This window comes from Aphelocoma coerulescens, chromosome 18 (genome assembly GCF_041296385.1).
Source record: "Aphelocoma coerulescens isolate FSJ_1873_10779 chromosome 18, UR_Acoe_1.0, whole genome shotgun sequence".
NCBI lineage: Eukaryota > Metazoa > Chordata > Aves > Passeriformes > Corvidae > Aphelocoma > Aphelocoma coerulescens.
This window is the reverse complement of record NC_091031.1, coordinates 9767436-9795193: the sequence shown is the minus strand read 5'-3', so window position 1 is coordinate 9795193 and position 27758 is coordinate 9767436.

Genomic DNA, 27758 nt, shown 5'->3' with positions numbered 1-27758 from the left:
ACTCGGGACAGGCAGGAATGACAACACCAGGTGCAGGCAGATGGAGAAACGGACAGACAACCAGGCAGCCTGGCTCCCTTGGGCGAGGGCTCCTCAGCTGATACCAGGAATTACAGGGAACAGCCCAAAGGGCAATGGCCAGTGTAGAAACAAATTAGGAGAACGTCAAATCTGGTCCCCCTGCCCCAAAGGAGGCTCTGGGGTGATCTGGGAATCCGTGGTGGATGATGATCCCAAGAGCAACTGCACGGCTCGTGGGTATCCATCACCCAAATTGCCTTTCCTCCCTCAGCTTTGCCATCACTCTCCCACTTCTCAGCATGAGCTGAAGATCAGACACTGTGTTGTGACATGGTAACAGCACCCCTGGCACGTTGGAGGATGAGATAAAACCTGAATGCTTCCAGAATCAGAGGCGCCTTTCCAGAATGTCAGCCTTCACCCCTGTGCTGGTTTGCCTCTGTGTAAAATGGGCCTAAAAAACTTGCTTGCTGCCCAGGGGGGAATTTAAGTCTTCATCAGGCAATCTTCAGAGATTCCGTTGAAGATGGAAAGTTTTATAAAGTGTTCGAATGGAAGATGATATATCCTTTGATATGAAAGCTCTCTACACAAAGAGATTTCATTCACTTGAAAAGTGTATTCACACTTTACAAAGTGATCTGCCCATATGTAAAGCTGCAAAGTGGATGTCTGGGGGCTCATCCCCAGCTGGTACAAAACAGCTCAGCTCTGAGTGACTGTGACAACACTGTCCTGATTTACCACTGTCCCGATCACCCAGCCCTTGACACAACTTAGAAGAGAGGAGCATTTTTTTTCTATTATTTAACAGATCTGGAAGGGAGGCGAAGAAAGAAGCAGTGAGTTACTCAGGCTCATGATAAATGTTGGGGTTACTTTTCTGAGGTCTCCAGGGGCATCAGCCACCTCAGTCACCCATCCCCTCGAGCCTGTTGTGTTGGCTGATACCCCCATCAGCCTGAGGGGTCAGTTTTTAGCAGGAAATATAACTGGTGCTGAGGAAGCTGAAGGGGGAAACACATTACCTGTGCAGGAAAGATAACAAACACCTGCAGCATTGCCCTACATAACAAAAAGGGAAAGAAAGAGCACACCTCCATGGAACAAAGATATCCCTGTGACTGACAAGCAATACCCACCACCTCCCCTCAGCCATCACCTGTGGTTTTCAGCACAGAACCTTTTTGTACCTCACCACTGTTGTCTGATCTGCTTTTTGCCCACTTTCCTCATTTTGCACAGCAAGGAGCTGCATCCTGGCCTGGCTCGTGGAGAAGCCCGAGGTGCCTCCTGCTCTAGCCCAGGAAAAGCCCTCGAAGCCCAGGCACAACAGCACCACCAGGACACAGCTAAATCCATACTGAGCCAAGAGCACAAGGAGCCACAGAGCTGGAGAGGGAGACGTGTGCTGGCCCCAGCCCAGCCTGTCCCCTCAGCCACAGCTCTTCACCCTTTGCTTTCTCTGCCATGAATTCCTTCACAGACACGCAAGAGGCCAAAGCAGCAAAGGCAGAGCTGGAATCTGCATGTCCAGCACCTGGGATCCACAGGGGAGGGAGACCCTGCCAAGAATTATTTTAACCTTCAATATTTCTGGCAGCAGAGCTTCAGTCACATGGTTCCTACTGGTTTTTTGGGTTGTGTCAGTCTGATGCAAGTTGGTCCAGACCAAAACGATCCACGTGCTCAAAGAGAGAAGGGTTTGGTTTCCATATTAATGGACTTCCAGTAGCAGGGGAAAGGATGCCTGAAATAATAATCCTTAATAAACTCAATAGCTTCAAGAAGGAAAATCAGGCTAGTTACAGCCCATGTCCCATACAGATGCAGGGTATGTTTTTCTCCTCCAAACCACTCATCAGGCCAGTGGTGGGGCACTTCCCTCCTGCATCCCAAGTGCTCCCTGCAGAGCTAGGTGGAAAGTGCTGTCCAGGGACCCATGCCTAAACTGGCATTTTTAGTGCAAGTTACTTGCAAAGGGTATTTCCTTCTGGAAAAGTAGAAATGTAAATGAAAGATTTCAGTTGATGTGAACTATGTTGGTTCCAGTTCACCATAAAAATAAATTAAAAAAAAAAAAGGGAATGGTGAGTTTTTAGACTAATTTGGAGAATCTTAGGGAAACTATTAGGCCACTGTTAGGCAAGGGGAAGAGTGGCTCTGTACCATTTCTTGTGGTTTTCTGTGTGTTTGTTGCTGCAGGTGGAGCTTCAGAGGAAATTCCTGCCCTGTTGGAGGATACTGGGAGCTGTACCTGGGTTAGGGAACTCTGTCGGGGCTACCATGGGAGCAAGGGGCAGATGCTGATGCACTGAGATTACTTTTGAGAATTACTTTTTAAAAATCATGTGAAAAGCAACCAGAGTGGCTTTTTCCATCCCGTTATTTGAATCCAGCTGCTGACCTTGGCTCTGGGAAAATAATTATTCTTGACTTCGAAGTGGGGAGATTTTTTGGTGCCAAAGGCAAATGTCTATAGATTTATACTATTTGGAAAAATCAAACGGCTGCAAGCCAAGCCATCCAGCTTATAAAACACAACCAACCCTCCAGGGATAATTTAAAACTGACCCTGCAGCGCTGAAATTCCAACCACAGATGATGCAAAACATAACTCACCATTTTCTTATCTCCTGGATGCTCCCATCAGTGTGGGCTTCAGGGACAAAGACCAGCCAGAGGAGACTGAAATAAAGTAAAAATAAAAACTTCAAAAAAAAAAAAAAAAGGCTCCAAAATAAGTTTGTGCTAATGAAGGCAAAAAGGCCTGGCAGGCCAGAAGGCAAACTTTGTCACCCACACAGCCAAGAGTTGCAAAGGCAGCCACAGTCCTTGCTTTTTCCATTGTGCTCTGCCAAAATAACCCACAAAATTCTCCTGGGATGAAACAACCCACTCTCTGCTTCTCGAGCACTCCAGGCTTAGATGTGCTTCTGACTAACAAAACTGAGCTTTGATGGTTCGTTCCTACAATCAGGACTCATCTGCTGGTGGTTGGTGTTTCCAGACCCCAAACCTCTAAGCACAGGGCAAGTTTCCTTAAGTCTGTGAGATCCCCTACAGCCAGGGACCACCTGAACCAGGATGAAGCAGCACCTGGTCCCATCACAGGTATCAGTGCTGGTGGTGAGACAGTTTGGCAAGACAGGAGAAAAAAACATTTACTGGGTAAGAAGCTCTTGTGGAACAGAGAAGCTGGAGGAGATTTGGCCAGTTGTGTTTCCCACAAGCAGGAGCACCATGAGGAGTGTAGCCTGTTGGAAGAAAAGGGTTTACACTGTGCTGTGCACTCCACCTGGCAACTCACTGCAACAGGATTCTGCTCCAATTCACCAGGACACGGTGATTTCTCTGAAAAACAGTAGGTACAGGGCTCATCCAGAGCAAACAGCAGCAAGACTGACAGCAAAAAACAAGATACATGCCAAGGGTTCAGTGGGAGTAGAGTGATCATTCCTACAGTATCCAGCTCTGAGCAAGGGCGTGCTGATAACACATCCATGCTGAGCCATCTCAGCATTCAGCAAACACCAGCTCCAAGTTTGTAGCACACATTGCTCTACCTGTCAGGACATCCTGTTCCAGACGAGAGTTTCAGTTCTTTGTAATAAAAGAAACTGCACCAGACCAAACCTCTCAACACCAGATCCCTCTCCACCCATCTCTGTCACTGAAGCCACTGGTGGCTCTCTAGGAGCCCCGGGGTGTGTGTACACACCCAGGGCGTGCAGTCACCCCTCGGGGACGACCAATTCAATGAGGGAGAAGTTTTCATTTTGAATTTCCAACTGGTTTTGGTCTCCAGCCTCCAATAAAGCAGAGAGAGGAGCATTTTAGCACTTCACAGCTGTAGGCACTGGGGAGGATCCACAAAAATCATCTTGCAGCACTTTATGATGGTTCAATTACCCCATGTGCTGCATGCAAAGTGCAGGCAGCTGAGATCACCTCTTTGCTAATTCCCCTTTTTACCCACAAGCCCTTCACAGATGTCAGAGCATGCTTTGGTTCCACTGATCACTCACACTAGGAAATTTTGAGAGAGCCCAAGCTTGTGACTCAAAGAGTTTTGCCAAGTAAAATATTGGCCTGCAACGATGTCCTAACAATACAAAGTAGTTGACACCATAAAATAAACAATTGCACAGAGCATAGCAAAAGGGTATTTGGAACTGCCAAGGATCTCGTGGAGGTATTACTAAGCCAGACTGGAGTTAGCAAAAGCAATTTTTATTACAATAACAAGTGTCAGTCTTTCCAACACCCCAGTCCCCACACAGAAAATTCATCTCTGCCTAGAACTGGCCACACTGCAGGCTTCTTCCTTCAAGTTTCATAACTTTTACAGCGTGCAGAAATAACAGAAACAGTGAAAACAGACCAGGGCAGAGTATCCATAAAAGAGAGAATATACTTATGGTTACACAGCTCCACACTCGGAAATAAGCCACAGATAGAAATGGCAAAAGGAGAACTACAGGCTGCCATGTTCTTGTAATAAAATCACAAGAAAAGGATTATAATTCCAAGCAGAAACTCTTCGAAAGAATCAGCTGGGCTCGATTAGGAGCAGCAGTGTAACTGCTTCCCCATCGTGCTGAGAATATCAGCAGAGAGAAAAGAAGAAAATAAAACAAAAATATCATCGTTAGTTGTCAAGAGAACCAGAAAAGCCCCTACCAGTTAGAATTTCATCATCTCCAATGTGTGTCCTTTGCTGTCACTATGAAGAGTGCTAAAATGCTCATAGCCAGCAGCATCAAGCACACCTGCAAGTCTCCCTTAGTGAGCAGAAGGACACGAACATCCTGAGAGCACACCCCCATAACCACCTGCTTGTCCTGATCACGGTATCTCCATTCAAGAAGCTATTTGCACTTTATTTTCAGGGACAGCTCAGACTGTAGGTCCATCTAGCAGCATCCTACCCTGTCAGATGCTTCAGAGCAGTGTGGGCATCTCATAGCAACTGGCTGGTGGCAATATCTGCTCATCAGCTTGATCTCACTCTCAGGCTGAGCTCGTTGGTAGAGGTGGACTAAAGCCCTGCATTAAAACACCCCTTTTTGGTTAAGCCACCACTGTGAACTGGGACAGCTTGAGTGGGGTTCATCTGCCTTCAACAGGGTGTCCACAAGTGAGATGACCAAATCTAGTCACCCTGAGCACTGGTGAAGTCCATGATGACAAGCAGTCACCCCAGCAGATGGGCTCCCACCTGTCCTAGGATGAAGCACCTCCAGGGGGGAAGTTACTCTATTTTGAACCTATTTATTCTGATCACAAAGAAAATAACAACTTAGCCTTGGATATCTTGTAGGCAGCTACAGTTTGGTGAGATGACTCCCACTATCACTATCATATGAAAGGCTGGTGCACCCTTGGGCCCTGTATTATGACAGCCTCTATTTGCCCAAAGCACTATTCAGCCAGGGGAAGGAGCAGCAGCATGGCAGGGAGCACAGCAACTGAACACAGCACGGTGCTGCCAGGCCACATGAACCTCCCAAAGATTCCCACTGCCTCCTGAGAAGCTGCCCAGAACACTGCTCGCCGTTCCCACGCCTCGACTGAGCACATCTTCAACACCCTGCTCAGCAGAGCATAGCCTGGACGTGGTTTTAAAGGCCTTTCGTTGCCAAGACAGGGATATTTCTGTGACCTTTCTCACCATTTCCTATAGCAATCTAATCCTAATTTAAAATGTCATGCCCTGCGGCTTCTCCATGAAATTTAAAAAACACCCAACACACAAATAAACAAACAGAGCAGATGGGTTTTTCTATAAGCAGCAGAAATAACACAGGGTAGTTTCCTGGGGATTTCTGCATTGTGGTTGGATTCTCTGGTGCATGATAAAGGATGTGCTGTGATTGAAACTCCTTCTGTGGTTGGAGCATTTATAGCATCCCCCTATGTGGATTCTCTGCAGTCTACTAAGGGTTGAGCTTAGATGTCAATCTTCTCACTGTTGTTGTTAAGAGAAGTGCTTTTTGTCTTTTGAGCTGCGTATTTCACACAACTTTAGAGATCTATAAACTCCAAGAACACTATCAAAATGTCACTTTTTTGCTGAAATTTGTCCGGGGGCTCAAAAAGCAGCACATAGGAGTGAATGTGGATGGATAAACAAACACATGCAAACACACACACACACACACACACAGTCCCACATGAGCACACCATCCTTTCCTCCTCAGGGAACTAGGATTAAAATAAAACTCAAATACTGTTTAGAACTTGAAAATCTGCCATGAGAGTCTACATCATTTCCTATTTTTAGTTGACTTTTGTAAAGAAACGAGTCTTTTGTGATCACACCCTGCAAGCCTCTCTGCAGCCCCAGAAAGGTTTGTATTCAGCTGGCTGGGATCAGCAAGACATGGGTGCAAGTGTTCCAGGCAGAGTCACTGCATGGCTTTGGAAAATCAGCACCTGGCTGAAAGGGAGAATCCTGACAACGCAGGAAAGGCAGACAAAGCTTCTCTCCTTGCCCAGCCAGAACACAGATATGGGCTGACACACAGCTCCACACCCACCTCTACAAAGATTTTTCAAATGGCAAACCTCATAGCTGGAATTTCTGAGTGTAGGACCCACAAGAGGGACAGATCTCTAAAGGACAGAGCACCCCATACTTATGTTTGGGTCTATTCCTGATCATTACAGAAACACTGAGACACAGATTTCTGCATGCACCTCTCTAGAGGTGGTAGATGCACAGCTCTGAATCCTGGCCTGTTCTCTCTACAGCAAAAGCCGTTTGTCATCTTGTTTTCCTCACCAAAATGCATTTTGGCAGCCCTTGGGTATCTTTTTCACATTTGTAAAGCAGCCCAGTTTGTTTCATAGGTTTGATAATGCATCCGCTTCCCTTGCCTTGTTTGTGTGGTGGTGTGCAGAGAAACAGAGTGTTCTCAAAAAATAGAAACTACCTCTGTAAATCCCTCATCATGTCATTGTCATCAGCCATTTTCCAGAGGCATCATCACATCAAACTCCACGTCCACTTCAGGTTTTGAGTGATAACACAGTCCCATTTAGCTGACTGAGAAGGACGTAGGGCACAGCACACAAAAATTAGAGTGTCTTTCCAACACGTTTGGGTCAGGCACAGTTTTCAGGAGATATTCCTGCTGTCAGCTTCTGGAGCAACATAAGAAAGTGAAGCTTTGAGCAACCACCATCTGTTCCTATTGACCCACAGCCCTTCTGAGCCAGGACAGCAGTGCAGAGACCCTCAACGACATCACACAGAAATGAATCAGCAGCCAAACCACGGGCACAGACCAGGGCTCTTCCCATAACCACACTCAGCTCTCAAAAGGTGTCTCTGTTACTGTTAAAGCAGTGGAAGGCCTCCACAGGACCAATGGCCAGCACAAACAATGCCTGCCAGGTGACCTCCCAGCTGGTCCTTCCACAGGTACGGAGTTCAGCAGCGAGTGTCCAGTTCTTCCTTGTTTGACTGGCACTGGAGGCTGAAGGCAAAACCCCCTTGCCCTTCACCATCAAGGCCTGGCATCCCACACACATGAAAATGTAATTTCAAGAGCCTTCTTTGAGGCCTCAGGACAGTGTGGAAGTGGCAGGTGCTGAGCTGTTTGCCTTTGCTGGCTCTGGAGTGCCCACTGTTTGCAGCAAGCAGGAGAGTGACACATGAATCACTGTGCCTGAAAGAAGCTGACACTTAGGAGGGCCATAGCAAAAACAATTACAATTTCTCCCTTTCTGAGCTGAGCAGATGTTTAAAACTATGTCAGCGACCTCCAAACCATAAACATTTCTCAGGAACATGTAGATGTGGTTTGCAAAAACAGAGAAGTGTCCGATGTAAAGCAGAGGTCCTTGCTAAGGACCAGCCCCCTTCCAGCAGTGGGAATGTCAAACATGCTTGACCTCCAAATCAGCAAATAAGCACATTATAAACAATGTTATTAATGGTTGTGCTTTCACTACAATGAGGAGTCTCCCTGTTTGTTTAACATGCAGCAGACTGGTTAGAGTGTACATAGTTTCATGGCCAAGCCACATTAAAGCAGGATGGGGAATTTGCTCCTATTGTTTCTAGCCCCGCTGCTGCAAGGAGTGGTAGGTGGCAGGAGGGAAGAGACACGGCTTATCCCAGCAGCATCAGGATCCCTGACATCATTTCATGTTTAGATACTGAGCCTGTGCCTTGGATCACCAAGGAATCACCACCCAGCAGTTGGGATAGATGTGAGAGGTCATCATTTCTTTAAGAAAACAGTCTCCAACTGCAGCACAAGCAGATGTCCCCATCCACATGCAAAGTCCACTGAGGACTTAGCCAGCCCAGAAAAAGGTGCTTTTGCCTTGAGAGGAGGACAAGAAACATGTGAGGTGCTCTACCAGGACCTGGCTGTCTTCCCCATGTATTCCCTCACACACGATGTCTGTTACAGCCAGTGCAACTGTACTACATTTCCAATAAAAGCATCCCTGTGATCCTATAACCTTCCTGCAAACAAAGCTGGGCCTAGGCTGCCAGTCTACATCCTAACTACATCCCACAGAACTCTGGGGCTTGTCCACCACAAAAATTAATGGGCAAATAATTTCCTTTTCACACAGCTCTAACCCAACTGCCAGGCACAGGGACAGCTGGAGGGCACAGCAGCAAATGAGATGGGAAATTTCAGCTCAGGGTGTCGAGGCAGAAGTGTGCAGGGTGACAGAGGTGAATATCACATAGACCACTGGTTTCCAAGATCCTCCTTTGCATCAGCCAACATCAGCTGCAGGGAGGCCAATGGACACATCTCCTGAGGAGTGGCTGTGATAACAGCAGCATGGTTACTGGTCTGCCAAGGCCAGCAAGGAAATTCCTAAGAAAAATCCCACTGGATTTGGTCATACCTGACCCAGCCCAGGTGCTGTGTCCCTGTAACTGAGTGGAGCTGGCTCTGATGTAAAACAGGGAAGAGCTGAGCCACTTCCACCGTCGTTCATGAGTCTGAATACTTCAAACCTGATCCTCAAACTGCTAAACCTTCCCAAGTGACCTCACTGCTGCAGCCAAAGATCTTGCTGTAAGGAGTTCAGGCTCACACTGAAAATGTACCAGATCAAGGGTTAACACAAACCCTGAGAGAAAATACAGAATGAAAGGAAACAGAATTGCCCAACAGCCTTCCTACCTGTGCAAATCAGTAATGATGTCCCAAGCACAAAGAAAAAGAGTAGGAACCCAACCAAGGAGCAAGGCAACAGCAACAGCAGTAAAGGGCAGGAAACAGAAGGAATTTAGTATTCCTGCACTGAAAGTCTGCACTTTGAGATGGACTTTCCTGCATGACCTTGGGCAGCTCACAGAGGACAAGCCAAAACTGTTGGATCAGGGTGGCCTTGGGAGCCTGATGTGTCCCACAGGGCAGACAGAGAGCAATCCCTCCCTGCTCAGCTCCATCCCATGACAGGGATAAGACATTCCTTTCCTGTTTCACTGGCACACTGAGAAGATGCACAGCAGCATCAACCAGGCTCTCGGGGACTGTGGTGAGGAGACCACACCGATTGCTCTGACAGCATCGCTCAAGGCCATGAGCATTTTGTTTCAGGCAGCTGACTAATTATTTTTACCACTTAAGGACTCATCCACATCTAATGAGATACCTCCAGGTCAGTCCGATTTTCTCCACTGATAAATCCCTTCCCTCCACCCCCAAGACATCAGTTACTGTCTCCCTTATTTGATGAGCACAGAAAAAACCCGCAGCAGACTAAACACCTCCCTTGTCTTGAAAGACTTTGTGGAGCAGCAACTTGCCATGAAGGACAAAACAAGCTGACAGCCCAGCAGCATCCAAGGAAATGAAAAGCAGATGAAGACACAGTTCCTATAAGCTCCAAAAAGATCCAGAGAGGCACAGGAGAGGTGGCAGGGCATTTGCACAGTGACAGGACAGGACTCAGGGATGCCCAGAGGTGAAGCCCACAACTGTGATTTATACTGAATGAGTGCTGGGATAAAACTCAGTGTACCTATCCCTTCCCATTGGAATGGTATTTGCTCACAGAAAGTTCCTCTGCCTCCAGCTTTGACCACATTATGGAGGAAGTTACAGGGACTGAGGAATGTTCACCAGGGAAAGCAAACAAACAGAGGTGCGCAAATCTGCTAAAAATAACCCAGGAATTGTGGCTCTTGGAGGGGAACACAGGCACTCAGTTGTTCACCACCATCTACCACAATTGAGGCCTTGTCTGAACAGGTGGGTGGCTTTCTGGGCAAATCCTATCTTAAAGAAAAACACCACACAGAAAAATCCCTCCTCAATCATTCCTGCAGCCCCTCTGTTTCCATCTAGATTCTTGCCAGAGGTTGTCAAAACAAGAAAGAAAAATAAAGCTCCAACATGTTCTTTGCTGTTTTCCCACTGCTTTCCAGGGCACTGATGTGCTGTTCCAGGCAGCCCAAAACTGATGCCAGCATGCTGGTGACAAGGGGCAGGGCTGGCAGGGGACACGGCAGCCAGCAGTGCCACAAACAGGCAGCAACCTGTCTGAGACTCCCATGCAAGGAGCCCTGGAAGGAAAAGGTCCTGAAGAACCCAGGAAGAACTGGAAATGGGATTGAATTATAGATGCCTGTGTTCTTGAGGTCTCAAAATTGAGTAACACAAGCATCAGGCACAGCAGGAGGAGGGGGGCCTGTGATGGAAAGCTCAGCAGAGGCACTGGAGAGTCTGGGTTGTGTAAGATTGGGAGCTGCAAACCAAACCCCTGGTAAGAAACCTCATCACCCCAATGTTTGTTTCCAATTCCAGCCTCTAAGCTCAGTGTGGGTAAATCTCCCAATGTCAGGAGGGATCTGTGTGTGTTAAGAAATCGCCTTGCATCAAAATGTCCTGGTGATGTTTTTTATTTCTTTGACTCCTCCCTTAATTTAAATGTTGCAAACCCAGATAACCCCAAGTCTCTCAAAGCAGAACCTCAAAGCAAATATTTCTTTTTGGCTTTTTTTTTTTTTCCTCCCCTTTTTGGCCAGGCTTCTCAGAAGTCTCCTTTCATCTCGCCCAAGTCTGAAATTTGCTGAAAGGCTCTTTACAGGGTACTGAGCACATTTCTCAACACCAGAGAGCACACGCAGCAACAGGAGAACAATCTTTTCCATCTTTCACTCTCCACAGTGTAAAACCCAAGCTTAGACTCAGATTAGCTGATCTCCACTGGGCGCAGAGGATGGGCACGATGACCACAGACATTGTCTTTGCTCTAGCCCTTCACTGGGGGTGAGGCAGGCCCAGCTCCTGCACTTTTACACCCTTATTTCTGGAGCAGACACCATGGGTGGCAGGAGCCCAGCTCCCACAAGAGTGGTGAAACTCCTCAAAAGGGACGTGGGGAACAGCACAGACCATGGCACCAGAGCTGTCAACCACCATAAAAACACAGCACTGGTGCTTTCCCCACCCTTCGTGGGTGTCAAACCCCATTCTGGGCTGCATTTAAGGTGATTTCATCCCTGGTGCACAGGAGTGGTCACTACAGCCTGTGCTGGCAGCAGAGACCAGGTAACTGGCCTCAGCTCACCCACAGCCTGCCTCCCACCAACACTGGGGGCCACACAGCAAGGGTTGGGGTCCACAGGCACAACAAGGTTTGGGGTCTCAGGGCTCTGTGCTGTGCCACAGACTGGTGTTGGTTTTAAAGAAGTCTGTGGCACTGCTCTCTCTGGTCTGGGACAGGGCCATCCCCTGCTCCAGCTCACACCACAGCAACCCCTGGAGCTCCTCAGCTCCCTGTGCTGGGGCACCGTGGGGGCTCCAGACACCCAAGAGCCAGGCCAGTGGAGCTGAGCAGGCTGGACAAGCATTAAGGTGTTCTTCCACTTGGTCCCAAAGACAAAAAACTGCACCTGAGGACACCAATAGAAAGAGCAGACTGTGCATGCATGGTGTGATTCCCAGGGAGGCTGCACCCAGCTGGGGATACCCCAGCCAGCACAAGGCAAACTGGGGATTCCCTTCCCTGGTAACCTCAGCACAGCTCCCCAAATCTTCCCATTCTTGGCCACTGATAGAGTCAAACACAGCAGGAGCAGCCCAGCTGCTTTCTGAGTGACTTCATGTGACCTCAGCTCAAGTGCCTGATAAGGATTATCTGCACTCGTGGCTTCCTCTGGGGCACTGGGGATCCTACAGACCCTGATCAAAGGATCCCTGAGCTGGGCTGCAGATCTGGCTGCTCCTCTGCTGCTTTAGCAGTACCAACAGCAACAGAACAAGTCTGGCCTGGGCCAGGCTGATATTCACTGTAAAAATAATTTTCAGACTGCGTAGACATAGGAAAGTCTTTGAAGGGAATAAATAACTAACCTCACTTGCAGAGGCACATATTTGACCATATTACCTCATCTCAGCTGCGAACTGTCCAGCTCACAGCTGGTCCTCCTGATTTCTTCCCCTTCCAAAACTGCATCCAGCTCCCCTCAAAGCTGACTTAACAGCCTGTTTAACCGGTGATGTCCTTGGCCATTTGCTCCCTATTTTGGATGAAGAAAGCAAGCTTGAAATTTTTTATGTACCACTTCAACCACTTTTTCCTTGCTCGAGACACCTGGTTATAGCATTGCTATTTCATAGCTGCTATAGAGTAAAGCCTCTTTATAGCAGTCAGGACAGGATTTTTCTGCTTACTTAGTCTAGTTTTCAGTCTGGTTAAGCTCCAATGACTACAGGAATTACTTTTATTTCCAACGCTGCCTGCAAGTCAGCTTAGAAGCTGGCCTGATACAGTTTCCAGGCACTTGGCCCCCATGTTTCACAAAGTTATGGGTAGGAATGGTATTCCAAGAGAGCTTCTGAAGGAAAAAAACAAGGCAGCAAAGAGAGGGAATGGAATAACATATCTTTCAGCTCAGCAGTTAATGTCTAGTCTGGGGTTTTAAGTTTTCCACCAGCTCAGGAAATAACGAAATAACATTGGGAAGGTTCAAGGTAACGAGGATACAAGAGCCAGTCTTCCTCCATCTTCAGCAAATCCAAAATTTGCTGCTCTTATACACCCCAAGGAGTGCTCCAGGAGAAAACCCCTGTCCTGCCCCATGCCCTGCAAGGTGCCACAGGAATCAACCTCCTGAGGCATCATGAGCACTGGTGGGACACGGTCCCTTGGATGAGCATGGATTGCTGGAACACAACAGCACCCATCAAGAATGGCAAACCTCTACAACCCTTGGCTTTGAGGAGTTTTGCACAGGTATGGCTCCATTCACCCTGTGGATGAGGGCTGCCTGTGAAAACCCCTGAAATCCTTGGCTGTTGGCAGAGGAAAACAGAGGTTGGGTTGCTCTTTGTTAGCTGCACCACAGAAAATAGAGACAGCACTAATGTAGGGTTCAAAACTACCATTGGGTATGTAATTAGCGCTCTCAGGACTTCTTGAATCCTCCAATAAATCCATTTATGGCCTCAAGAATGCATGTGTCAAACCAGACAGTCTCCTGCAAAGAGGTAATTCAGAATGTGAGTTGGGTAGGCCAGCCCTGTGGTCTCAAACAAGACATTTACACAAACCCCAATCTATCTTAGCTTAAAAATGAAGGGTCTTTCATCTCTAGTAACAGAACATAAATTCTGCTTGTTTGCCTGCTGGTACTGAGTCTGTAGAGTGAAAAAGATTCACATTTTCCAGGTTTTCTCTATGACTCCAACAGGTAAAGCAGTTTTCTCACTCAGATTCCCCCTGAATCAGAAGGGGGAAGAAGGGTTGTTATGGAAACGTTGAAGTTGCCAGGATTTTGCTAAGGACATGGAAGCAGACAGAGCCACCCTGGCATCACGGATGACGGAGGCAAAGCAGACTGGTGACTGATACCACATCCAGCAAACACAATCCGAAGTAATTCAGGTCAAAAGTGCTGTGTTTTCCTCTTTCGTTTAAAAAGCAAGACAGGAAATGTATAAAAGCTGACAGGATCATTAGGGATTTTATAAATGCTGCTTCCTGTGGTACAGAAAAAGGAAAGGAGAGAGGCATGGGGCCAAATTATGTGCTGGAGCAGACACATGCAGCTGATGCAAAGCAATGCTCTGCAAACTGGTGGACCTGCACCCAGAAGAGTAAGGTGATCCAGGATCTGGTCTGCTGTGAAAATCAAGGCAAAAGCTTAAAGAAAAGCCTAAAAACTGTCCCAGAGGGCAGGTGGTGAGGTGGTGCTCCCCACGGGAAGGCTCCAGCACCTGCACATTCGATGAGTCAGCAGCCTTGGCCCCGACCTGAAACCCGGGACAGGAGGCCCCGGGATGGGAGGGTGAGTTGGGTTTGTTTTATTTTCTTCAATGCTTTCTCTATGAAAACATAACCTCCTACCAACATCAGACCGTTTTACCGAGCTGACAAAGTCAAATAATGAATTTGGCACTTTCCTTTGGTATCTGCTACCCCTGCTCGAGTCATGCTCTGGGAGTCTGGAGGGAGAAGGGCTAGCAGGGAAGCAGGCTCGTGTTTGTCTTGGAAAGCTGCACACAAACCCAACTTGAAGCATCACTCAACACACTCCACTCTTCGTTTTGCTTTCATCCCTGGCCGCAGGCAGGGAGCCCAGTGTGCTGATGGCTGCTCCCAGAGCCTCGTGCCTTTGGTACCCATATTCCAGAACGCTCAGAGAAGCAAAGTGGAAAGGAAGTGGTAACACATGGATTTGTTTAAGAGCAAAGAAACGAGCAAAGAAACAACACTCTCCACAGGACTATGCTTATAGCTTTACTAGCATGCCATGGGTTGGAGGTGTCCCCAGTGGGCACGGGAGGGGACCACTGGCCAGCCCCAGCCTCCCATTCAGGGCAGGATGGGAACTCCTTATTTACCAAGCAGCTGCTTCCCAACCCAGCTCAACACTGTCCAGGGCAGGAGCTGCTGGGCAGGCCAGCTGCCAAACCTCAGCTTCAGAGGGGCTCCAGAGCTGGCTATCAAGTACCAGCACAGCAGCAGTGTCTCCAGGGGCTTTAGGAGTTTCAGACCAGAGCATCCCAGTCCTATCGATCCCTCTGTAGGTGTATCCAAGAGCAATTACAGCAGGGAGGGTGGGTGAGGTGTGTGTAAGTCAGGCTGGATCGTGGCTGTCGAGCTGCAGGGATGTGCAGCATGGTTGGGCCCTCTGCACCCAGGTGGATTTGCCTGCCTGTTCCAACAGATGAGGATGAGATTATGCTGGAGGAGCCACTGGCTGCGACTCTGATACAGCTCTGACACAAATGCAGATGAACCCACTGTGCACAGCACAGCCAAAGCTCTCCAAGTGTTTAGGTTGCTCAGGAGCCAAAGCAAATACATTTGCTCTGCAGGTTATAGAAGGCTGTTAAACCAGCCGTGCAACCAACTCCTCCAAGCCAAAAAATTATCACCTTCCTCTGCACTGGAGCCTAATACCTACAGTGACCCTGTTCAACTCCAATTCTCCTGCTGCTCAAAGGATGCACATTATAAATAAAAGGATGAATGTGTCAAGCATATATGTCAAACTCCAGATTCAGCCCAAAATTGTCTTTTTTTTTTTTGATGGGCTTTTTTCTACTTGCAATTGAGTTCAGTCTTGGCCAAAACAGGGGAGAACAGCAAGGATTCTCCCTTAAATATTTGACTCTGAAAAGACAGCTGATAAATCCCTACAGCAGAAGACAAGGGCAGAATTCATGTCTGGGTTTTATGTTATGGGTGCTGTCAAGCAAACACCTCCTGCTCAGCACTGCACTTGTTCCTCCAAGGAGTTCCTTTGTGACCACGTTCCCTGAAGGCTGGTGAGACAGGGCTGGCAGCAGCTCACTTGGAAGGTGGTGGCAGGAAGGCGTGTTGGGCTTGTTTCAGTACAAAGGGAGGAGTCTGTGGCTGTCCCTTGCTCCTCTCTTTGCACAAACAGCAGGTCAGCTGCAGGTGCCAGGCACCAAGGGCCCAAAGCTGCCCATGAATCAGATGCCAGGGATGATCATCAGAGGTGGCACACAGCAGGGCACCTGCCTGAGGTGGCAGTCTGGTAAAGGCACTTCCAAGGCACCATCAGGCTCGATAACAGGAGAGACTTGGAGGAATATTAATTACAGAGCACCTATCTTGTGAGGTTTTTCTGATCTCCAGTGTACTTTGTTCCTGATGAATCATGCTTACCTTGCAGCACCCACCTCTGCCCCAACTCTGTCAGGACTAAATTCCTGCTTTTCTTGCCCTGAACCCCAGCCCAGCCCAGCCCAGCCTGCCCTGGCCTGGATATTCTGCAAACACATTCAGCTCCCGGGAGGAAGAAGACCCTGTTTCTCTAAACCAATTTTCAGAAAATACTTGTAGCAGCTCTGAAAATCCCCACATCTCTCCAAAACACCCACTGGAGGAGTGTTGTTTGTGTGGACCAACAGCTCTTATGCCACACGCTGTTGCAATACCCGCCTATCTCATCAGATCTTCCCTTCTGTCAGCAAACAAGTCCTGAGCACCACTCAGCATCACACAGTCCTGCTTGCTGCCACAGCATCTTCTTGCACAGCCCTTGCACAACAACCAGACAATCTGGATTACTCACTGGCGCACGGCTTGCTCAAGTTTCTTTGCTTATCAGAAATCAAAGATGGATTTTTTTAATTGTCAAGACAACAGCACCTAATGTTACACCAGGCAGGCTCACGTCTGTCAGGGTTACAAAGCCTGCAGCCTTCAAGCCATAAACCATCCTTTTAGGGATTAAGGAAAAACTTTCCCCTGAGTATAGGTTACTCCTCACTTGCTGACAAGAGATTTCTTTCCTCTTCCTCACCAAGGCCCAGCCAGTCAATGTAGGAGCAGGATGGCTGTGGGACTGTGCACTGCCTTCCTCAGAGGCTTGGGGGAGCCAACCATTTAAACAAGAACAAAACAGAAAGCAAAAAACAACCAAAAAAAAAAAAAAAACCACTTTCATTTATTTTCGCCTTCACTGACAGCATAAACACACTGCAACTGCTCTGCAACAGCACAGTACACCCAAATTATTCCTGTGGTTGTTTATTTACTGAGATTACAGTCATGCCTCAAGGCCTCATCTTTGATGTCTGAAACTTTGTGGGCAAAATTTTCTGGAGGAAAAAAATGACTTCCAGTATTCCCCATCCAGCCCTGGGCCTTGCCCAAGGTCACACAGCTGGGCAGTGGCAGAGCAGGGACAGCACACATCTGCAAAGGCAGTCCTGGCATGACCTGCCAGCACCCACTTTCTGATTCCAGTTTCAGAGGCATGAATGACCATGTCATCAGGGTGAAATCAGTGAAATTAGGCAGCTAAACCATGCATGGGATCTTGGCTCACATCCATTTAAAAAAAAATAGAAAACAAAGTCAGTTTCACTGTGAGTAAATCCTTTGCTCTACAGGTCTAGCAAAGAGTGTAAATAGGACATCAAAAAAATCCCAAAAAGAATCTCTGTGATCAGCAAGTGAAAAGAGTTCAAGAACATCTGAACAGCAAAGGACAGAACGACCTTCAGTAACTGAACTTAGCTGCACTCAGGAGGGATGGGATAGATTAACAGATAGAGCAGACTTCATTTCTTCAGCAGGTACCAGAACCAAGAAGTAGCAACAGACACAAAAAGCACGGACTACAGGCTAATGAATCCTCAGCTGAGCAAGGCAGCAAGTGAGGAGAACACTCACGTGAGCCCCTACAGGAAGGGCAGATGCTGAAACAGGAGATGCTTTGCAAGCCCAAGGGAGCTCCCAAGGGCTGAACACAGCCCAGCCTTTGTGGCCTAACAAGGTCCAGGGACACGCACAGCAATTTATAGAAAAGCAACTTTGACACGGGCTGCAGGGCAAGGAGGGAGATTTCACACCTATTAGGAAACACTGTAAAGAGGAGCCTAGGCAGAGGGAGTAGAGTTTCCAAAAGGCATGCTCTGCCAAGGCACTGATGTTATAATTGGAATATTTCAGACAAATGAAAGCAGGAAGGCCAGCAGGGATTTCTCATGTGTAATGAGTGGGGAGAATATCATCTATTCCATCTGAAGGGGTAGCAAAGGAAAGATAGCCAAGAGCATTCTTCCAATGCAGAGCCAGATAAAATAATGTATTAGACTCACTTTTTGGCAGGAGGAGCCAGACTTTAAGGGTCTCAATACAGGTACAGAGAATCTTTCACCTTTCCAAAGCCCCCAGTCCAATCTCCACTTAATGCCACCTAAAATTTGGTGATCCAGCTGAATCCCCAGTTACAACATGAAGACACCACATGATTTACCATGGAGGGATGCCAGCATTGTTGTCAGAAGACATAAGCAAGGAAGACACAGGCTGTGCTCAGGTTTAGGCTCACAGAGTTTCACATTGACATTCTCTCAGTTTCTGCTTGTTTGGGTGAGATGAAAAACCAGAAAAGTTTGGTCAACAGCTTACACTTGTGCCTGGTTTCTACTTAAAACCAAAGGGCCTGCATCAAACTGATTCCAGATTTGCTCTGAGGACTTGCAGCCTTTGAGGCATCAGCCAGGGAATCTGTAGGAAATTCAAACTTGAACCCAAGTATGGCAATGGCATCGTGGCTCACAGCTTTCAGCAAAGCCTTCTTCAGCCTCTCTCCATCCCCATCCTCTTGCCTTTGCTGCCAGGAAGCGCTGCTCAAATGCTACCACAGACCCACACAAATGTGGGGTTCTTTCTGCTGACTTCAGAGAATCATGAAACAGTTTGGGTTGGAAGGGACCTTAAACCTGTTCCACCCCCTGCCATGGGCAGGGACACCTTCCACTAGCCCAGGTTGCTCCCAGCCCCATCCAACCTGGCCTTGAACACTTCCAGGGATCCGGGGGCAGCCACAGCTGCCTATACCAGGGCCTCACCACCCCCCCAGGGAAGGATTTCTTCCTAATACCTAAGCTAAATCTCTCCTCTCCTCATTTAAAACCTTTTCCCCTTTGTCCTTTCACTATCTGTCCATGTAGTAAGTCTCTCTCCCCCTTTTCATAAGCTTCCCTTAAGCACTGAAAGGATTTCTCCTTGGAATGCCCTACATGAGAACAAGTGGGGAAGCAACTCAAGAACAAGGATGACAGCAGAGACCAGCTCGATCCCAGCAACTGCTGCACTGGCTGCTGGACCCTCACAAGGCAAATAAATACCCAGGGACACCAGCTCTGCAAACATGCTGTGTTCACAAGACAAAGGATTCAGATGAAGCAAAGAATCTGGAAACAATGAGTGAGCATTTTTCTGAAACATCTTGGTGATGCAGAGAGTGGGATTTAACAGCGTGTTACACTACTCAGAAGCTCTGTGAGCTTCTCCAAGGGCTGCCCTAGATTCAGCTCAGTATTATGATATATTGCTTTATAGGACTCACAACTGCCTTCCCAAAATAAGACCCTTGAACTCTCTGAAGATACACCAGCACCGTGACTATTCTAAGATCAAGAGCAAGTTATTAATACATAGCAGAAGCGTGTGAATTGAAGGGGCAGGATGAGCTGCCCTCAAATAAACAAAACTATAATGTTCTATTTTGAGGCACAAGTGTGAGTGGATCGAAGTGCTGGAGGGGCCCTGTCAGAGCTTTGGACACAGCCCAGTTCAATGCCAGAAGTCAGAGCAAACACCACTAATAGTTTTATTTGGGGCACAGAGATTGAAAGTTTGGTCTAAAATCCCCGGGACAATGTCCCCATTTCCCCTACAGGAATTCAGAGAACTACAGAGTGAGCTGCTGTGATTCCCTCCTCACTCCATTGGCACAGGGTTTGGATTTTGGTGAAAGTGCCTTGAAGTGGCACTGAAGCAAACTCTAACTTTGGGAGCAAAGAAAGTCACTGGAATTCGTTTCTCACAGAATATCCCAGTGGGTTAAAGTTTTCTCAGTATTTTCCTGCCCAGTAGCTGAAATTATGATTCTTTTCTCTTGTGCAAAGTCATGAGACAAAGGGTAACAGACAGCAGGTTGCACTCTGAGCAAGAAAACACATTAGATACCTGCCCAAACATGAGGCTTAAATGGACATTTTGTGCATCTCTCATCAGATTTGTTCAGCCCTTGTACAACTAAAGAGCCCTGAGACTTTATTCGTTTTTAAGAAAACACTGGGGTTCGTGTAAAATGGGTGGTTCCTGGAGATATTCCCTTTGGGTTGTTAAGTTCGTTGTGGGTCTTGAGACCCCATAAAGGGAGAGCAGACTCTCTTCTGCCAGAAAGTTAATAACCAGCACAGAAAGCAGAGCTGCTGCTGACAGACATTGTTTCCATAACCTAGAGACGAAAAGGGCAGAGGGGACAGGGGAGATCAATAGGCCTGGAGTGTGTGTGGAAGCCAGCGTGTCTCTGATCAGGTTTCCTCCAGGGACTGGATCTCCATTTTTTTAACTAAACAGAAAAAATATCTTCCAGCCCTAAAGAGTGAGTTTGGATATAGATCTTCAGCCATAACAGAAAAAAAAAAAAAAAAAGAGAAAAGCATCTTTTTCTGCCATTTAGAGTGGTGTGAAACCAAGAGATTGGTTTACAGTGCTGTGGCTGGAAGCACAGATTATCTTATCATTTTACATGCTTTCATCCAGATTAATGAAGCTTTCATGCTCAGGGCATTTTAGTCAACACTTAACAGTAACATCCCATGTTTAAGTGTTTGTAAAAGCGTCTGTAAAATGATGAGTAGGGTTGTTATTTCTACAGCCAAGATTACAAAGAAAATGAGTCATATGCAGCAGCACTGCCTGTTTCTTTGTCCCTTCCTCTCATTACTCCTGCCCCGGAACTCTGTGACCTCATGGCACATTTCAGTCCTGTTTCACAAAGGAAGAGGCATCAGGAGAATATTCAGACTCCATCAGCTCTGTATTTTCCAGACCCCCCAAAGAGCATCTAAGTCTCCTCAACCCTCCTTGGACCTCAGAGAGCTGCACTGCTCCAGCTGTGAACATTTCCATACCTACATCTGGGTACCAGAGAAAAACTAGAAACCATCAGATCTGCTTTGCCCAAGGTCTTCTCCTGCCTCTGAAGCAGACACACACAGAGATGCAAGAACACCCTACCACATGCTTTTTTGGTGGAGCATCTTCAACTAGTTCATAGAAACACATGTGGGAAAAGACCCTTAAGGCCATCAAATCCAACCTTAAATTGAACACAATGAGACTTGCTTCTTCCATGAAGTTGTATGACAAGAACAGCCCAGCCATTCCCAGGTGGAAGACGAGCTCTCAACTCATGAGGAACCACATCCAGGGCTGGAAAAAGCCCTTGTCACAAGCGTGCATGAAGTTACACCAAAACACCCCTACAGCAGCCCCTGCTTACCACTTTCACCCTCTCCCCAAAGTTTTTAAAACTCCTGCTTGTGTCTTTTCCTCAGTTTTACCGTGAACTTTAGGCTCCACATCCTTTGCACACCAGCGAGCGCCGCTTGCTGCACGGGGAGCTGCGTGCTCAGCCGCCACTGCCAGACAGAAAGTGGGTGTCAGGTTCTGTGCTCTGCAAAGGGCTCTTCCTCCCCAGCAGAATAGTGTCATTCATGCAAGGCTCAAACGCTGGACATACACATGCCAGCCCCTCAGACCTGACATTTAACATCCCAAAGCCATTTATCACTCAGCACCCTTATCCTGGTTTAAAATCCCCGAGTCACAAGGCAAACAACATTTTTCTGTGCTTTTGTACGTTTCTGCCTGCCTTTCTCCTTCTGTCTATTCAGCTGCTTCAATGAGCTCCCCCTGCGATCCCAATCTCGGCCGTTCTCCTCAGTGCCACCATTGTGTACCCACAATACCTTTGGGGCTGCCCCATCCAAGCATGTCCATACTCGTTTCCCCATCAATTCCTCCCCAGTTTAGCAGTGCTGTCTGATTCACAGCTTTTTTATGTTCCTTGATAGCAGAGACCCCAGCGAGCTGCTCTGGCTGCCTTAGCATTTTAAACAGCTTTACCCTGAACTGGTCAGCCGAAAAGCACTTATTTCTACAGAAAAGGAGATGACATCAGCTGATGTGGGATAACCATGACAACCTCCCCAGACCAGCAGGGCCACATGCTATTTGAATAAGAAAGTTTAACTCTCAACAACTTCCTAGGCAGGAGCTCCAGTTTTAATTGGCAGAGTGAGCACATGTCACTTTTGCACACTCATGTGCTCCCCCCCAGCATTTCTATGAACTGAAGACTCCTGAGATGTGGAGCAGATATTGGTAAAAGGAAATCCTTCCAAAGTGCCATTTTGCATTCCTACCTGCCACAGAGCTGATGTGCAGATAAAGAGGATATTAGCCCCAAAACCTTTCTTCAGTTTGTTTTCTAGCAGACTTGTACCCGCATCAAACAATTGACTATTCTTCCTAAGAAATGCACTTTGGGATGTGACACATGGCAGGACTTCTGGAGTCAGGCTGCTCATCTTTATTCATCTGCTAGGAAAGCAGAAGAAGGTAATTCAAAGCTTGAGTTTGGATCCAAAGCAAAAACAAATCCATCTTCTAAACTGCATCTTCCTTCCGAAAGGGGTCCATACCTGGTTGGTGTTTTCTTGCTCAGGTGGGGTGGAATCACTTTTAAATGGGCTGATGTGCAGAATCTAGAGGCAATGTGCAGGATCCAGAGAGGTTAACTCTCCTCTGCTGCAGTTTTGAAGCATAGTTGCATTCTGGAAAGCCCCACGCTCACTTTCTACACCATTTCTTTCCAGCATATAAACTCTTTGTCAAAATAAATAAGTGTAGAAGGATTAGCCTTCTGGATGCAGAATCTCTTACTCCCCACTTCTTCATAATGGTGTATTTATAAAACACATGTGTCCCATTTTGGGGCAATTTAAATTTTGCCTAGTATATAAATGCTTCATTAAAACAGCTGCTCACAATCTGTCAGTGTAAATATTTTCCACCACTTTCTGATCATCCTGAAAGGAGGCCAAGGCCAGAGCCATGGATCCAAACAGCCCTGCATGTTGGAGGTGTTCACTATTTACTTTCACATACATATTTCAAGGCTCGAGCCTGCCAGCCATGGCTCCCTTCCAGGCTCTGGGAACAGCTAGACTGCACCACTTGGGTCCTCCCTGATGGAGAAACCTCCAAGAGATGAGGGCAAAGGGAATCCAGGTGTGTTTGCCCCCTGGAACATCTCTGTGCAGCAGGACTTCACTGGATACAGCTAATCAGATATTTCAGCTCAGCATTGACACATCCACTGCCAAAAAGGAGCAGTCCCTGCATCACCACGTGCCCCTGCCCATCCATCCCTGCTCCAGACCTCTCTTCATGCAGCCCTACAGTCGACTGGGTCAGAAAACTAAACTAGAAAACTAATTAGGCTGAAACAGAAGATTTTTCCTTCTCTTTCTCGCCTCTGCTTCAAATGTTTCCTGCAAGTTTAAACAAAAAGTAAAGAACAGAGCAAAAAACAAAACCCCAAATATGAAGGATGCAGCCCAGATTGTGCAGCTCCAACCCTAATGAAGGCTCCCAGCCCAACATCAGCAGATTGGATATAACTCACAGACAAAATGAACCTCTCATCACCTACAACAACATCCTAATTTGGGACCAGCAGGCCCCAAGGGGTCTAGCTGGGAACAGGGAAGTCTCCTCCTCCCAACACGTCCCTGCCAGTGTTGAACAAAGACTTGTTCACTGGCCCAAAAGATCTGTTTGACTTGGAAAAATTAATCATGCCCAGAAAGCCAGTCTCCTTGAGATCAGGAGGCTCAATTCCACCTTTCATTAAACCCCTGCCCTTCTGGAATAACTGCAACTGAGGCAGCAGGGTCACATCTGATTCATACTGTGACTGGGAATGAAACCTGAACCGCAGGCTCAGATCATTAATCCTGTTATCTGCTGCCTCCCTGCATCAATCCAGAGAGGAGGAAGCCTCTTTATCGCGGCTCTATGCCTCATGATGAAATAATTCAACTGGATTAAATCGGCTCTTTGGGTGCATCAATCACGCCATTGTCCCTGGAGCAGGAAGTTTCCTCCTCAGCCTTTAGCCACCTCTGCCCTGACCCATATTCCAAGGACTTCCCTGCACATTTCGCTCACGTCTGTATTTTGCATCGACTTACACAAGCAGTTGTGTCCCGTGAGCAAGAGCAATAAAAAAAAGCTAATAAACAATAAAGTTAATAACTCATAAAGTCATGCAAGATGTAAGAGATACAGAGAGATGCCTGGTGAGATTTTCATTAGAAGCAACTTACAACTTGCTGAGATTTCCTCCAAGTAGGGTGTTGAACCAAGCCTTGGCATTTTGAAACTACCACTGAGCACCTGCCTGAATTGAAATCTCACTCAGGAACCCACATCTTCAGAAAAAAATGTTGAATTCCAATAGGACTTAAGTGGTATCAGATGCTGAATCTCTCTCCAAGACAGCACTGGAGCAAGATACCAGTCAGAGACATTGTCCATGTGATTTCTCAGCTAGAGCCTGTAGGTAAGAACTGGGAAACTCAGGGACCAGAACAACTAAACGGGACAACAACGACTCTAGTTCTCTGTTAAAAACCAATAGAAACATTGGGATCTCCAAAGGAGAAGCTTTTAATCTTAAACCCATTTCTTGCCATGGACATGACAGCAAAATCCACATCCCACTTTATGGCTCAGTTGCTGTGCTTTGAGAGATCAAAAATCAGACAACACAGGAACAATTTTTCCCTCAACTTGTAACCTGTGGGGCTTCTGCTAAGCTCACAGGATGAGTCTGGGGGCATCAGTGGGGGCTGCTTGTTCAGCAGTGCTGTTAGAGGTACAGAAAAAGCACAGGAGCAGCATTTTCCCTGGGAACTTTGCACCCAAAAGCACTGGTGTTGTCCAAGCAGGAAACGTGGCCTTTTTCCCAAAATTAGTCCAGAAATATCAAGGAACCCTCCTGCCCCTGACTAACCCCCATCTGAACTCACATCATGGAATCAATTGTTTCTCTTTAGCAGAGACGTGGTGCAGAGGGACTCTGGGGGAGGGGAGCAAAAGTGATCAGAAAGGATCAGCTGTTGGGCTGTGTGGGATTTGGAATCTGTACGTGAAGTTCACAGTAACAAAATAGGCTTTCCATGGCGTTATTTACGCTCCTGATGCAGAGATAAACCACCACTTCCTTGCATTACCCTCTTCCAAGTGAGAGCAGTGAGAAACATGACAAAAAGGCATTCCCATTTCAATTCATGCTCTTTTTCCCCCTCTCCCTCTCACAAACACACATTTGCTTTGAGCCTCAGGTTAACAAAAACCACAAAGCCCCACTTAGCCAAAACCACAACATTTTCCTTGATTTGGGGTCAAAACTGACAAGTTCTGCCTGTTTTCCTCTTGCAACCACCAGACTTCTCAGGTTCACTCTCAGAGCACCTCCGTAACACTGAAAAGTTCACAGACCTGGCACAAGTTTGGGATTTATTATTAAACCTGCCAGATTTCAGGTTTGATTTATGACTCTTTCACAGGGCCCCGTTATCGAGTAGAGACAGGCCCTGCAGTGCATGCTGTGAGGCGTTCTCAGAGCTATAAACCAAAGCCAAAAGGGACCACTTAGAGCTGCTCTGCCCCACGTAGAAATGCAGAGCAGCCGCCACCTACCAGGACCAGGGGTGTCGCTTTTAACAATACTTCTGTATTTTCTGTTTCTGCAACTTTCTGTGGTTTCTAGAGGCTCCTTGCAGCAGAAAGGACACTGTGGAGTAAAGGAAAGGGCAGGGACACCCTGTCATGCCCTTGGTTCTCTCGTGGCTTGGCCTCTTTCTGCAGTGATGCTGAATGGTGCTGCACAGGGAGGTGAAGCTGTTCCTCTTACCGGGATGTGAGTTTCAGAATTTCTCCCCTACTCAGTGCATTTCAGTTTTGTCCATGACCACAGCATTGCTTTTCTCACTTTGGTTGATGACAGCAGTTTTCCATTCAGCCTCGTGCCCCCACACTCAGCAACAAGGCTCTTTTCCAGCTCCCCCCAGGACACCCCTAATGTCCAGGGCCAAGGCAGGATTCCTGCAGCATTTCATGAGCACTGCTGCTTTTGGGTACCTGCCTCCTGGATCCAAAAGCCACAACTTCAAGCACTTCCCGAGGATTATGGAAGTAGGGAAGGGTGGTGCACACACAGCCCCATCCTTGAACACCTGTCTGCAGATGGAGGCAGAAAAATAGATAAATTTAAAACCCACCCCAAAAACCCACTCAGTATTTCTGTCACTATGACCCACAACAGAAACAAAAATTGGGACCAACTGACATTGTCCCAGGAGATAAATCTCCATTTACGTGAGCTTCCAGAGGTCTTGGAGAGATTACAGAAAGTGTGGAGAGGAAATAGTAAAAAGCACACACAGGAAACCCTGACGCGGTGTCGCTAAGCCATATGGTCAACATAAAACATTGAATACTTTTGTTTGGATTTGCAATGTGACATTTATATTAGTTTTATACATTTTATGTGCATGTGTATATATATATATCTATACATATAAAAGATAAATATAATTTATTTATTTTACGTTCTAAACTCCGAGGATGTCAAAGGCAATCTGCAGAGATGAAGGGCGATTTACTGCCAAGGTTTCAGGAGCAGTCCCAGGGGCCCCGTTCACAGTTATAACAACACATTTTATCTCTGCACAAGCAGGAAGGGGGGGCGTAGCGAGATGGAGGGGCGGAAGCAAGAGCTGGCAGTGAATCAGATGATGCATATTAGGGAGATAATAAGGAGAGATTACATGCTTGGCAACTGCTCTGCGCTGTGCCCTCGGTTTGTAAAGCTCAGGTTCCCCCGCCAGGATTCCTCGCTGTTCCACAGTGCCTCCGGTAGTTTAGTCTAAGAGCACATCCCGCCAGGAAAAGCTGGTGTGGCCAAGGCTCCTCGTGCTCCCTCTCCCTTCTCAGTTTCGGCGAAACTCTCATCTCCAGGAGAGGATCAGCACAGGCCCGGCGAAGCACTTCAGTCCCAGCCCTTCACAACTTCTGAGGACTCCAAGTGCTGCACATCCAGCACTCCAAGTGGGTGGTATGCCCAGCTGCCAAGTTCTCATGTTGAATAGCATCATTCCAGCACCAGGGTTTTTTTTCTTTTTTTTTTTCAGGCAAACAGCTGCACGGCAGACGTGCACAAGGGCTCAGCAGGAGCCGTCACCATCAGGTAGCTGCCCTGCCTCTAACAGTGCAAACTGCTCATTTAGGATGGGGTCTTGGCCAGGCAGCAACACAGTGGAAGGCTGTCTCCAGTTCAAAGTGGCTGGCACTAAGAAATTCTTAATTTAACAGCATTGCTCAATAGAAAAGTGAAAATATGACCCGTTCAAAGTTATTTCTACGTTTCCTTGCTCACCTGAAGACAAGGTGGCCAAAGCTTCGTAAATTACTCAGGTGAGCTCCAAATCTTGCATTTCATTTCTTTCATAGAAGGGTTTGAGATGGAAGGAACCTTAAAGTTCATACAGTTCCACCCCCCAGCCTTGGGCAGGGACACCTTTCACTAGACCAGGTTGCTCCAAGCCCTGTCCAATCTGGCCTGGAACACACCCACAGATGCAGCATGCACAGCATCGTGCAGTTCTTTGTACAGCAACTCTCAATCCTGGCTCCCTATAAAACTTCAGAAGCTCCAAAGGAACAGCACTTGAGTCCAAAAACCATTTTCTGTCTTACCACAGTGACTCACTATTTTCATTCCAGTAAATGGTCACAAACTTGTTAGGTTTTGCAGATGCTCTCTGGATCCTTGCAAGCATCGCTCTGCCCTTTTGCTTTGGCACTCAAAGGGTTTCTTGCAGCAAACC